Source organism: Lepidochelys kempii, chromosome 10 (genome assembly GCF_965140265.1).
Source record: "Lepidochelys kempii isolate rLepKem1 chromosome 10, rLepKem1.hap2, whole genome shotgun sequence".
NCBI classification, from domain to species: domain Eukaryota; kingdom Metazoa; phylum Chordata; order Testudines; family Cheloniidae; genus Lepidochelys; species Lepidochelys kempii.
In genome coordinates, this window is record NC_133265.1 from 74,794,280 (window position 1) to 74,809,634 (window position 15,355).

Here is a 15,355-nt window from a genome sequence, read left to right on the forward strand (position 1 = left end):
CAGTGCGATTAATCGCGTGATTAATTGCAATTAATTTTTTTAATCGCTTGACAACCCTAATATATATATAAAAATACACACACACACTTTACAGTCAGTTTAATACTTGGAGAAGTTAGGGACCGATAGAACTGGTCAGAAACATCTGTGAGGAGTACTTCCTCATGTAGGCCTTAATTCAAGAAAACACTTAATCACACTTTTAAGCTTAAGCATGTGTGTTAGTGCTTCCAGGATAAGGATCCTTTCCTAAATTGGAGGCCATAGGGAATGATCCAACACCAGTTGAAGCCTATAGAAAGGAGTCCTTTGACTTCAGTGCAATCTGGCCCTTAATTAACCATCCATATGGTATTTATACTATACTCAGATGGTAAACCGTAAAACTGTAAAGAATAAGAACATAAGAGGTCGTTGTGCTGTAAAATAAAGAATTACTATTATTCGCAAGGTACTTCTTTTCTTTAATAATGTGTTTCTGTTTGGGGTTCAGATAAAATAAGTGCTCTGAGATTTTTTTTTTTTTTTAATTCTTCTTTTGCTTCTCTTTCCTTATGGCATGGCAAAGGATATGGTACATTTTCCTGAAAGCTCTATGCCCATTTTCAAATTTGTAGCAAATCTCCTTTTAATAGGTCTGCCTTGACATGCTTTCTTTAATCCAGTGAAAGATTGCACTGTTTAAAAGCTCCTGAAAGGTGATTGCTGTCCTTGAAATAGAAAGTGTAGTTTCAATTTAAACAACAAGAATCGCTTGCCGTTTGACTGAAATACATTAAGCAGTACAGTACAACGCCATGTGACTATCTCTTGTAATTGTCAACAGATTGGCAAACTGACATATAATCCTGGCAAACCGGTATTTAATTGCTAAAATATGACTTTGTAGCAACTACAAGTATGTCTGGCAATGTCAAGCTATCCCATACCACGTGGCTAGTGTGCTTTCGAAATGAAGTTTTATACCAGTTTGCAGCTGCCATGCTCCTCCTGAACTGCAAGTAGAGAGACATTACTAGAAGAGACATCATTAGCTGGGGCCTGTGAGTTGCAGGAGATGGCATTGCACTTTCCTGTTAGTTTAGCCAGACTTTCCAAGGTATACTCCAAAATGAAGTCAGACTATTATTATTTATAGTCTCTACTGTGGTTTTATTTAATGGTAGGTTTGCCTTTGTTGAGCTCAGAAAACAAAATCTCACACAGCTGGCAAAAGCTGGAAAACGAATCTTGTTTTCATTGGACTCACTAAAAGCCAAAACTGGGGTTTTCACCTTGATATTTAAATAATTGGAGGAAGTGGTTACAGCATGAGAGCCGAGAACCTTTTGTTTAATTCCCATCTCTCACACTGATTCATTATGAAGACCTTAGCCAAGTCAGTTAACTTGTGTTAGGGTATGTCTACACTGCAGTAAAATACCCCTCGCTGGCCAGAGTCAGCTGACTTAGGCCCACGAGGTTTGGGCTGCAGGGCTATAAAATTTCAGTGTAGACATTAGGGCTCTACATTGCAATTTTATAGCCCCTCAACCCAAGCCCCACAAGCCCAAGTCAGCTGACACAGGTCAGCCCCCGGAGCCAGGGCTCCAGCCCAAGACCGAACATCTACACTGAAATTTTATAACCCCAAACCTAAACCCCATGAGCCCAAGTCAGCTGACATGGGCCAGCCACAACGTAGACCTACCCTTAGTTTCTCCACTTCTAAAAGGGGTATCACAGTGCTTACCTACCTCTCAAAGGTGTTGTGGGATTTCTTTAATTATGTTTGCAAAGATGTTCTGAGGTGTCAGAGGCTACAGTGCTGAGATCTATATAAGTAACTAGATAGATCGATAGATAATGAGGAAAGACACTAAAGACATACAAAGTATTCTTAGTTTCTTACTGACAGCTTTAATGGAAATCATTGTAGGTAATTATCAAATATACAAAGAAACAATGTAGTAGAAGTGAAAACAGTTAAAATATTAAAAAGCCATCTTTTTCACATTTAAAGTGAAATATTAATTAACCAATAAAAAAATCTAGCATGTTATGAACTAATAAACAACTTACTCTTTTTTTTAAATTGCAACACATTGTCTCACATCAAAGTTGGGGTGGAGAAGGCAACCAGAACATAATATTACAATAACTTTATTTCTGTTGTACCAAATGACTGGTGCAGACAATAATTTTACCCGTCAGTTTGTGGTACAGAGGAATGACAGCTGCCCACTGTACTAGTTGTTAAGAGATGCATCCTGGTTAGCTGTTTTACATATATAACATACCTATGTGCTTCGCACAAACAGAAAGCAAATTTAATCCATAAAAACAAAACCCATTTCTGGAAGCACTTCCTTAATTTTTTGCAGAACTTCAGCGAAGTCAGAAATCAGTTAATTCTTTCATTTTTACCAATTTACAACAATGGCCAGCCATCCAACAAGCTCATTGGATGGAAAAGATCCCATGGGGACAGACATATAACACATATGGTATGAAAAAGTTATTACAACTTTTTATTACTTGTTACAGGTCGGCATGGGGAGAGAGAAATATTCATCCAGTTTAAAGCTGTCATTGGTATATCTTTTTACTTTAGTTTAATCTGTTATTTTGCAAACTAAACAAACCCTCTGGTGGATTTATTTTTGAAGAGCTACAGATACATATAAAAAGTAGGAGCATTAACATTAGCAGAGCACAATGAAAATATCATTAAGAACTGTCTTGTAGGTGGGTCTGCTGTTTCTCATCGAACAAATGGAGCATATGTATTTGGAATTCTTATGTGTTGTTTCACTTTATGGCTCGCTTGTAGTTTTCATCTCTTGGCATCAGTGGAACACTTCCCAGGATGTTTTAAGTCACAGCCTCATACTCCTCTTTAGTGAGTTGTCAGAGTTTCTCCATGTAAATTTGTAAGTTTTTCTTTTACCCGGCATCTCTCCCACTCAAGCATAACCCTGGGCTGACTTGTAATGTGTCCTAATTGTATAGAAAGCCATAGTCCCTTAATGACTGGCTATAACCTTTGTTGTGTGTGCAGGTTGTTAATCCCTTTTTAATAGCTGTATTTGTGTCAGATAAGGTCAGACATGAATTCTTATTTGCCTTTGTTCCACTTACAGAAATCTTCTTTAAGATTCTTGGATGTTTTCATTCTAAGAAGGAGTGGAGCCCCACACAATACAAATGTCCCTGTGATCACACCTGTGCACGTTTGTGTGAATACAGGCCTATAGACTGTATGTGTAGGCATACTGAATCATCATATACTATACATTTATATATGTGTCTATCAACTGCTTGTTCCGTTAAACTAACCAGAAATAAACAACTAATTTATGAATCTAGTGAACACTAATGGCTCCATTCTGAATCTGATTTAAGAATGTCTCAATATCATCTGCTTGGCTAGGTTATAGAAACTGCCTTTCTTGACATCAGACATGCATAACCTTGTAGGGCCCTATAACAGAGATTTTGCTGGTCATGATTAATATCAGGAATGCCCAAGATACTTTACGGTGGATGTACATGGCCATGCAAAAGGATGAGAGTAAATTCCCACATACTAGGATTTACATTATGCTTTATTCCTCTACAGAGAGAAAGATAAAGAGCTGGGGACATTCTTCCACCTCATTCTCCATCTCTCCTTCATCCCTGGATTATGAAATTTATTTTGGCATCTACATTTATGTAGTTCACAGTTATCCTTGTTTAACCCGTTCCTACCATGCAGTTATCAACTCAGATTATATTACATTATGGTAAACCATAAATACAGCCAGGAGAGAGAGGAGGGGCAAGAAACAAAGTTGCCCTAATCTCAAAGCACCATCAACTCTGCCTTCCTGCTCCAGAGCTCAAGTCTACTCCACATTTAAAACAGAAATGGGGAAAGCCAGCAGCCATACGTCCTTTCACTAAAATTAAGTAATAAACTGCAGGGCCTTAGCGTAATGTTGCGTGACCTTGTGGTCTCCTTAGTGGTGGAGTATCACAAACAGGCAAAGTCCCTGGAAAGCTGGATGGATGCTGGCGTGAGCTCAGTAAACAGAGCATGTATTTTATTACTGAAGGGGGCACAGGGACAGCTCCGCCCAGGAAGCTGGTACTACTTCTTCCCCCAAAGCAGGAAGCACAGGAAACTCAGGTTACTTCTTGAATCAGGGGTTCTTGCCATCTGGGAGGAGCCATACCCTTTAGGTGGCGCTTAACTGCCTATGGATGTGCCACACAATAATTCTGTGACGGTAATATACAATCAAAACTCTGTATCTGCTTCCAGAGCAGGTGGGTGAGTTTATATCTGTTGCTGTTTTCATCGACCAGTTGTTAATAGTAATCCTTTATCTGTTAAAATGGTGGTGTGTTTTTCAGCCACCAAACCTCAAAAAGGACAACAGCTCAGAAGGAGAAGTGGGAGCTCAGCATGTCACATGACCTTAAAATACAGTAAATTATCTTGTATATAAATGACTAATGTATGTTTCTGATTGTGTCTAGTGCTGTGCAAGCAAAGCTTAATGTGGTGTTTCGATTACTTTAATAGCTTTTGTTAATAAGGCAGTTCTCTCTGATTTTTTTTAAATTTCATTTTAGCATGAAAAGGAGCCCAAACAATGCTGTGGGGGGACCCATTTTGTGGATATATTTCTTGAGTCTTTGATATTGTTTATATATCTGTTTACTAGGAGGATTATGTAATATTTGTACATGGTACCATAGATAGCCAATGAAACCTTATACAGAGAGTATGAACTTGAGGCCTGATTTCAGGGGCTGTCGATACATTTGAAAATCCTGCCAAGAATCCCTGTCGCAGAGAACTTACAGATGAGGTTAGGTATTTTATGACATGATGTAGGAAGAGATTACTTCGGGCAGAGGTTTAGAACTATATGAGGTTTTTATGGCTGTCTGTTTGAGTATGTGGGGTGACTGTGGTTGTATGTTTATGGTTGTGGATGACTGCTACTTTACGTCTAGAAGAGGGACTGCTTGTGGTTACTGGTTTGAAAGCCAGCAATGAATCCCAGAAGTAGAATCCTCTATAAAGAGAGGATTACATGAATTACTAAAAAATGCCTAGGGTTTATAATTTATATGGCAGGATGGGTTTTCCCACATGGCTCCACAGACCTTATGTTCTTCTTAGCTGTACTGTTCTCTGGATGTGTGATGAATCCTGCTTGTGGGCCTAGGAGGGGCATTCATTTACATGGCTCTGAAGATTTCCAACAATGAACCTTTCCCCATGGAAAGACACCATGCTGTGGGGCATCTTTCACAACCAACTCGACTGAAGTGCATCTTGGGCTACCATTTTATTATGCACTTTTCTGTCTCGAAACAGCAAAATGGATTTAAGACTCATTTTACCACCAAACAAAAATAAAATCTAAAATAAAACTAAACTCAACTCAAAATAGTACATAAAATGACAAGGGCCTGGTCATCTCCTGATATACATGGCCTGACTAAAGCACATATTTTGGTTTGGTAGGCATATCAACTGTGACTACTATACTGAAATAACTGTATTAAAGTTGGTGAGTTGGATTGAGAGATGGAAGATGTGAGTTCTCTTTCTAGTCTCTTTAGTGGAAATTTGGATCAAGCCCAAAGCCAAAGTCAATAAGAGTCTTACATTGAAGTCCATAGGTGTCTCTCTCGGATTGGGAGGCTTTGGTTTAGGCCTTTGGCCTCTCTTTTCTTCTGTTTCCCCATCTGTAAAAGGAGAATAATGATGCTTACTCACTTTTGTACAGTACTTTGAAATCTGTGGATGAAAAGTTGTATAGAACTTCTAAGTAGCAAACACAAAATAATGGTTTAAATTAAGACAGTGGACAAAATTGCATGAGCCCATTGCCTGGTTGTACAGACAGAGCTAAAGATGTCTCTCCCATTATGTGGCTATATAAGGACATCCCACAATAACACTCCCTGTATTCCCTGTTCTCTGGGGAGCACTGGGACTGCTCACTCTCACTCCCCCTCAAAAAAGAGAATGCCAAAAAGGGGAGCAAGGAAGAGTGGAGAGGAAAGGAGTTCATGGCAAGACCCTACATGTAAATCAATGTAGAGGTAAGATCCTAAGATGATGTAAATAGCTGTAGGTCTGTTGACAGTGGAGCTAGACCAGTTTATACCAGCTGAGCATCTGCCCCTGGATAGGTAATATAAGAGATGGCAGCCTGATCCAGAGAAGTAGAAAATTAGGAGTCAGGGTTCCAGGGTTCTAATCCTGGAATGGCCACTGACTCACACAGCATAGTCTTGGCTAGGTCACAACCTCTTTTTGTCTTTGCTTCTTCTTATGTAAAAAGGGAATAATAAATGGAACGTATTAAACTACTGCATGGAACAAAATGAGGATTAATTGATTAATGTTCACACAAGGCTTTGAAGGTGTAAGCAACACTATTATACATAAGTGATAAGTATCATTAAAATGTTGCCAAATAAATTTGTTACATTTATGAAGCAAATTGCCTATGACAGTGAAACTCTGGAGACATTTTCTGGGCTCCTTCTGCTTTTGATATAGTCTTTCTAATCCTACAGTCCTGTTGTTGACATTCCAGCCTCATGCACACCCATCGACAATCTTGGAGCGTGTGTCCAGTGCTTTTTTTTTTTTTGCTCCATCCGGCTTAGTTGGCAGATATTAATATACCTCTGGAAAGTAAAACAAACTGAATAAAAGGAACCCTAATATGTCAAATAAAAAATTACTGACCTCAAACTGACATAGTATCTGTGTCATCTGACCTTTGGAAAGATGGCTCCATAGAAACCCCAGCTATCAAGGAGTTAATACATGCAGTGTAGTATAAGTGTTTGGTTAATTTGCTTATTAAAATCATGAAAAGCTTTTGGCTCTTTGACACCCAGACAAAAGGCAAGCAATTGAGTGACTTTTGACCTGAGCTTATCAGATGACTGGTGTAATGCTGTCAAACCCTCATCACTGCATTCAAGTAAGGTCACATTTTATAGGTGTTTATGACAGTTTAAGGTTCATACTGCCTATCTTTGTCAACACTAGAATGATGCAGGTCAACTGGCCGGGTTAATGAGCCAGAGCACAAGAGAAAAAACATGGGAAACAGACTAATATCTAAATTAAAAATCAAATTTAAAGAACCTGTAAAACAAACAAGTTCTAACAGAGGCTGGAAAATCACAAGTCACTGGAGCTGGATTGAATACTTTGACTTCCACTTGTGTAATTGTATGTGGGAGTTAAACAATATTTGGGCATAGCAAAATTGTGGACAAAAATGTTACAAAATAGTTTGTGATACTTCCTGAGATTTCATTTTAGCCATGTTTGTGACCATAAAATAGTGTGCTTTCCTGAAATTTCACCAAAACAGTTCTTTCACTGCAAAAAGATGACAATTCACAAGTTGACACAAAAATGGTCCTGTTTCATAGTGCAAATATTTTGTGAAAACTGGATTAGTCTCAAATTCACAGCAAAATGGGCATAGGCTCAGATTTTGAGCATTTCAAATTGAGAATATCTGTGCCACATCCAAGCACTATGGAAGTTAGTAACAAACAGAAAGTGATCATATTTTCAAAATCTCTGACACTTTTTGGGTGACATTTTTAGTGTAAAAATAAGCTGTACACAAGATAAAATTATACTTAAAATGTATATAGGTGTCATTACTGACAGTTTCTGCTTAAATAGTGATATTGGTCTATTTCTCAGAGGGGAGGATTTTTACCAATAACTTAATCTTCTGAATTTATTTATCATAAAACACCAAACATCCCATTAGCATTCAGTTTGAGCTAAAGAACATATTTGATAGTGGGTACACTCATGTGGCATTTTTTTTCATTCCAAACACCATTCATCATACAAAACGTTCATTCCTCTGGACTGTTTGTTCCTGGTAAATAAAGGACAAATTCTACGAGGAATAACAGTATTCCGTGAACTAACATTCTGGAGCTATAAAGTGAAATAATTTTTTGATTGATAAAATGAAAACCAGGACATTTCAGATGTCCTAAAAGAAGTTCCACTGTCCAAATAAAAATGGGTTGAATAGTCACTTTGCCCTTATAACTTGGGTCTCCTATAGACCTATCAATTTATCTTTCCCAGTGAAAATCAGTACTATGTCGTGGCTGAAAATAAAGAGTTTTTTTTCCTCCTTACTTGAGTTTTTGGCTGGTTGATATGGTGGGTTGGTTTGTTTGTTTATGCTTTTCCCTGAAGCGAAGATAATGGCCTTATTACAATGATTGTCTTAAAAGTTTAGTTCTTCCCCCACCCCTCACATTAGGACATCTTGGGGTTTTTTAGTGTTATATAAATGATATTGAAGTGAAATATACCATTATATATAATTTTTCCATGACAGCAATCACTGAAAGTTGTAGGACTATGTCCATTGTTCAGAGGAAGTAGTGTACAAAATAAAATCCTAGCTTATCATATGAATCATAAGATCCATTAATCTCTGTATAGGTTTGAATATTGTAAATCAGCTCTTCCTGATTTTATTTATATACACACACGCACACACCCATACATATAAATAATGAATGTAATGCCACACTGATGGCCTTGGAGACTTACATGAATCTACAGAGAATCTTACATTAAGCTCACCTAGTGTAGCTATTCTGCACATATCCCTGCACACCAATGTAGACATGCTGTGAGGCTCCATGGTGGGTGGTAGGGAAGCCTGTCAAGCAAAGAAAAAGAAGTGCCTCCATACTACTTGTGTGTCTCTTATGGGCCCACATAGTGAGGAAGGTGGAGATGGAAGTGGACCAGTGTTGGACCCATAGGAAACATATTTACATCAATCCCTATTGCAGCCCTTCACCCAAGTTGGGGTGGCCAATTTTTGCCTCCCTAACCTCTCCAGACATTGTGTGCATATAAGGTCTGATCATTTAGGGAAAACCTTTTGCAAACCTCTCTTACACATATTTTTAGTGATTTGGGCCCAAACTTAAAATCCTGAGGACCTTAACAATATTTTTGTTTTGTCTGAAATCTTTGGATTTCACTTTTGATAGAAAACAAGGTTATAATTTCATCTTCTTTTTTTTTTTAATGAATTGCATACATGTGGATTTATATGGGTTTTCGTGGAAAAATTCTAATAATAGATTATATAAGGAATAATTGAACATAAAGCTAGAAGAAATATAGAACAGTAGAAATGTATGGAAACTCACTGAGTTATTGATGAAATAGACCATATGTCCTCTGACACCTTGGTTTGATGGAATGCCTCCTTAACTGCTTCCTTAATGCATCCCGTTGTGCCTAGGTGTGGGATGACATAAGGTCTGCCTCACTCCTTTAATATGCTTTCATCTCTCTCATTTACAAGCTGTGTGTCCTTGTTTGTTTGCAAGAATATTGGAAGAATATTGGAAGGGTAACTGTTTTATGGCAAGTAGTGCCAGGAGAATGAGAAGAAAAGCCTCTCATTATTACAATAATTTTGCCAGAGACTGCCATAAATTAAAGGAATCCAACTCTTCCCCTTTCTCTTAATTGGAAGGGGGTTAAAGGATTTGAAAGTACTATTTCTTCACTAAAATATAGATTTTTTTTCCAGAAAGTTTCTTATAAACTCCCCATCTTGATATAGGTTCTATTAACACAAAAGTTACAGGCTTCCTGGAGTCTCTGTACTTTGAATGATCTTACTTTATCTTATTTAAAGTACTTTCCACTGGTATTTCCAATTATTATTGTCAGGATCCCAGTCAAGGATGGTGCCTGGGTTGGAGGGCACATGGTCTGAGTTCAGTCTAAAGGGTGAAGGCCTAAAGCAGCAGTCCACACTAGCTTCATAGGATCTGGTCAGAGTCAAGTTTGATGAACCGCACTGGGTTGGAACCAAATGAGTCAGCCAGAGTAGGGTTAGTAGTCCAGAGGCAAAATGAGATGAGCAGAGCAGGAAATCAGGAAGCAAAAGTGAGGCTAGGTGTCAGGAACTGGGCTGGAGTCAGGAACCAGGAGGAAGGCCATGTATCAGGAGTACACAACAAGACAGGAGACATTCCAGATGACTGGAAAAGGGCAATCTAGTGCCCATCTATAAAAAGGGAAATAAGGACAACCCGGGGAATTACAGACCAGCTATCTTACCTTCTGGAAAAATAATGGACCAAATAATTAAGAAATCAATTTGCAAACACCTGGAAGATAATGAGGTGATAAGTAACAGTCAGCATGGATTGGTCAAGAACAAATTGTGTCAAACCAACTTGATAGCTTTCTTTGACAGGGTAACAAGCCTTGTGGATAGAGGGGAAGCAGTAGATGTGGTATATCTTGACTTTAGTAAGGCTTTTGATACTGTCTCTCATGACTGTCTCATAAACAAACTAGGGAAATACAACCTAGATGGAGCTGCTATAAGGTGGGTGCATAACTGGTTGTAAAATCATTCCCAGAGAGTAGTTATCAGTGGTTCACAGTCATGCTGGAAGGTCATAATGAGTGGAGTCCTGCAGGGATCGGTTCTGGGTTTGGTTCTGTTCAATATCTTCATCAATGATTTAGGTAATGGCATAGAGAGTACACTTATAAAGTTTGTGGATGATACCAAACTGGGAGGGGTTAAGCACTGGAATAAATTGCCTAGGGAGGTTGTAGAATCTCCATCATTTGGGGATTTTTAAGAGCAGGTTGGACAAACACCTGTCAGGGATGATCTAGATAATACTTAGCCCTGCCATGAGTGCAGGGGACTGGACTAGATGACCTCTCGAGGTCCCTTCCAGTTCTATGATTCTATGAACAAGGTCTGTCTGAACAGCAGGCTGGAGATGCACCTAGTTGCACAAACAACCTCCAGGGTGTTTTATCTGGGCCTTAAATAGTGTGCTTGGGCCAATCAGGGAACGTGGTAGGTTCTGTCAATCAGGACCTCTTTGGGCAGGACATCTTGTGGTACTTGAACTCATAGGCTGCTGTTCCCCACTTGACAAGAGTGTCCGGTTGTGGTGTGGACAAGGCAGCCACCCAGAAGTCTCCAGACTCATGGATACTTCCTATTAATAAATTTATTAATCATTATTATTATTATTATTATTCCCAATCAGGATCTGACCCTCATTATGCTAGCTTCTAAACAAGCAAGTAATATATAAGAAGATACTGTCCTGCCTTAAAGAGTTTATGATCTAATTTAAGACAAGAAACAAGTGAGCTTAACAAATGCTCAACACAAATTCAAAATGTAAACATACTACAGATAGGAAAATGGCCATAAATTCCTCTATCAAAGATAATACCTATCAATGTCTCTCTCACAGTCATGAAACATGTCAGACAGTATGTACATATTCAGTGGAATGCATGTTTTGTTGTTGTTGCTGCTGAAATTCCAAATCCCATTTTTTTGTTGTGTAGAAGAATATATATGGACCAGGAAAAAAAGAGATAAGAAAAATGCTCCTGATTCAAAGAAATGAAAGATATGACTCTGTGTGTTTTCTTTCTGTGATGAATCTCGCACACCTGGGGATGCTACTAATTAATAAATAGTAAAATAACACGGCCTTGGCTCAAACGCCATCTTTTTCTGTATAAAGAATATAAAAATTAAATAAAACAAGCAAACACATTTTTTCTCTGCTTTTACAAGAAAATACAAGAGTGTCTCCTCTTGAGTTGATGATCGCTGTAAGAGTGAAAACTGGAGGTTTTGTACTTAGGACATGAGATTGAGACTCAAGTCACCTGGATTCAAGTCCTGGCTATGAGGGAGTTTGGCAAGTCACTTAATCTCTTTGTCTCTCAGTTTACTATTTGTTGAATGGGGATAACATTTCCCTTCTCTGAGTCTTTGACTTGCATATTCCGATTGTAAGCTCTTCAGGAGGGACTGAATCTTTTTGTGTGTCCATACAGCACTAATCACAATGAGGTCTGTATCTCAGATAGAGCCTCTCGGCACTATGTAACACAAATAATAAATAACAATGTGTCTTGAGTCTAGACATGAGCCATTTGCTGAGATAGGACTCAAAGGCCACATCCTCAACTGCTATAAACAGGCAAAGCTCCATGGGCTTCAATGTAGCTACACTGGTTTACAGCAGCTGAGAATATGGGCCAAGGGTCAGGACCTTAAGTTTCTGTGTGATTCCCGTTTCAGGTATTGGAAAAGATGGCATGGAATGGCATGAAGTAAGTAAAATAGCCATAAATGTATCCCCTAAAGATAACACCTCTCCCAATTTCTCTTTCAGTCTTTGTAAAATTAGACATGTTGAATGCAAGAGAGGATTGCCTATCTGTCTAAGCATAATCGCTGAAATATCTGGACTGCTTGGAACCACAGCTTGAACACGGACAGGCTTACCTCAGGCTTTCATTCTTCCAAATTAGATACACTGAGTTCCATGTGGTTTACAGAGTGGACTTAACTCAGTCAAGACCTTAAAAGAGCTTCTCCCGTCAACATAGTGTTGTCTACACCAGGGATTAGGTTGGTATAACTACATTGCTCAGGAGTTTTTCACACTCCTGAGCGACGTGGTTCTACCGATATAAGTTTGTAGTATAGACCTGGCCTCACTCTAATGGGAATCTGCCCATGAATAAGGGTACATGTATATGTCTCTGCAGAATCAGATCCACTGAGTCTTATCTTGTAGAAACTCAAGGCTGAAGTCAATGAAGCCACCTGCACATTAAATTACATACATGCTTAAATCTTTGCAGGAACAGGGCTATAGTTTGTAAAATACTTTGGGATACTTCAGGATGAAAAGTGGTGTACATATAGGTAAGCTATTTATTATCATCATCAGGAGCAACAAGAAAATCACCATTATCATATATTTCTATATATATATAGAAAATCATCATATATTATTAAGTATATAACTGGATGTTCATAATGAGTCATGCAATTATTTTGTCTGTTTTTAATACCTGTTAATACTGGCAGATTGTAAAAGAAATAAGAAAGAAAAAGAAAAGGGAATGCTACAGTATATGGAGATCTGCATTTAGTTTGTGCAAACAAATTAAAATCAGATATGGAAAGAAATAATTCCCCTAAGACAGAATTACTGAGTATACACACTCACCAAAATTCTCTCGTTAGATGAAGTCAGTGGGAAATGTGCGTGTGTGTGTGTTTTTGGTCCATTACATCTTTCCTTACAACTTATTATTAATATAAATCCAAAAACAGAGAGCATATCTATTCAAAAATCTCCAAAGACCTCTCCTGAGCAATATGAAATCTTATGGAAAATGATTTCTAATATCACAGAAAACATTCTAACACATTAAATACAATTGGGAATGTACTATTGAAAATATTACTTATTGCACACAAATGAAGGAAATAATCCAGTTCATTCTAATGGGAAAATATTTCTTCCACTGCTATGATTTTGCCGGCTATAAAGATGATTAATGCCCCAAATCAGTAAGGTCCTTAAGCACATGCTTCTGTCTATCCCTATTCAGCAAAATGCTTAAGCTCAGGATTTAAGCACATGCTTAAAGGCCAGATCTTTAAAGGCATTTAGGCCTAAAGAGGTAGGTAGGTGGCAAGTGGGATTTTCAAAAATGCCTAGGCACCTAACTCCCATTTGATTCATTGAGTTTAATGGGAGTTAGGCACCTAGGCACTCTTTAAAATCCAACTAGGCTCCTATCTGCATCTTTAAGCAGTTAAAACCTTTGTAAATCTGACCCTAAGTGCTTTGCTGAGCAGGGATGCACTGTCAAATCAGATGCTTAATGTTTTCACAAAGAAGATTCCAGTCCTTTTGTTAGGGTAATATTTTTACGTGGAATTGTAACTCTTATTTTAAAGAGAAACAATAGCAAAGGCAGATATTTCATGCCAAGTGACATGACAACATTTATTGCCTATCCCTTCTAATTCCCTCCCTGCTTGAATACACCCTTAAATCCTAAATCACAGAAGTCCATGCTAATTTCTGTGCTAATTGTTGTGTTGGAGATGTCAGAGTTAAAGGCCAGAAGGGGCCACCAAATCATGTAGTCTGACCTTGTGTATATCACAGACCACCACCACCAACCATCAGGCACAGACCAGGCAGGCAGGATGTGTACGGTTAACAGGGAATAGGCATGGGAAGTGGGAAGCACGTGATACAAACACAGCATAAGGAAACACATTTCTCTCTCTCGACAGCAGGCACGTACGAACAAATGCCTGTGGCTGAAATAACATTGTTCGGTGAGGCAACATCCCTTACGGAAAGATGCTATTTGAGGAAAGAATGCTCAGCCTCAAGAGCAATGCAGGGCTTGTTGGCCCTGCAGGAGAAGAGAAGCATCCACCAGTGGAGATGAATGGAGGCTGAGAGGTAGAGTTGGAGTGAGGACAGGTCAGACATAGGCCCTCTTAGAGGTCCAGAGAGGCCCAGGCCACTTCCAGCTTTTGAGGCCCCTAGCCATAATAAAAACAAAAAATGACGACACATGGTTTAATCTTGTGCCATCAGAACCAATATGTTTTTATTAATATTTATGAACATTTTTAACTCTTTAATATAACAAAATCTATATCAGTTAAGAAAAAAAATGATGTCCTTTACCAAGTCACATCTCTTATTTGCTTAAATATGCAGCTCTAAGCTGAGAGAGTGTGTCACATTTTGGTCCGATAGGAATGTGCATAAAAACAAGTTGCGAAACTTATCCAATGCCAAAAAATTCACAAGTGTCTACATTTGAGGCCCTCTTTGAGCTTGAGGCCGAGGCCAAATGGCACTCCTGGACTGACCCTCTGATTGGCCCTGGTCAGACACGTCCTCATTAGTCATCCAAAATCTTGGGAGCAGCCAGGAAGGGCTAAAGCTGTGGCAAATCCAGCATTTCCCAAACTGATTTATGGTGGATACATGTTAACACTGGGTTATGCAGACATGTCTTGCTGAATTCAAGCAAATAACCTGTTTGTTTCATATTAGTTGTCAGTTTCTTAAATGATGATATAATCACCTTTGGGACAGAAGAATTTACAGTGAATGGGGAGGGATTTATGCTTTGTATGTGAAAGTGGATAGATACAGTAAAAAGGGCAATACACTGTTTATATAAATACTTATTTTAGATAACTAGACTTTCAAAAGCATACATGTTGGTACCAGCTGCTCTCAAAAAGTTTGTCACTGGAAGTTTGGAAGGAAATTGAGCTTTTGCCATGTTGTTCAGATGTTTCTTGCAACTACAGCTGGGCAAATCGTTTGTAACAAAATCACTTTGTTGAGGCATTTCACCACTTTTTCACAAATTGTTCACAAACATTATTTTCTGCAACTAGTGTCCAGTGTTCTCTTAAATATTTCACACACA

At 38.5% G+C, this 15,355-nt stretch overlaps 1 long non-coding RNA gene across 8 annotated transcripts in view; it reads right to left on the minus strand.

Annotated features, from left to right (window-relative positions):
* Positions 1-1,917: 1,917 nt before the first annotated feature.
* LOC140895064 (uncharacterized) overlaps positions 1,918-15,355 on the minus strand; it is a 131,882-nt gene continuing 118,444 nt past the window's right edge. For 5 of the 8 annotated variants that reach the window (XR_012154076.1, XR_012154080.1, XR_012154077.1 and 2 more), the window contains one exon: positions 1,919-5,730. This is a non-coding gene — a long non-coding RNA (uncharacterized lncRNA). Of the gene's footprint in view, positions 5,731-14,042; positions 14,448-15,355 lie in introns of those variants that run through there. The other 3 variants (XR_012154071.1, XR_012154065.1, XR_012154083.1) reach the window with 3 other exon arrangements.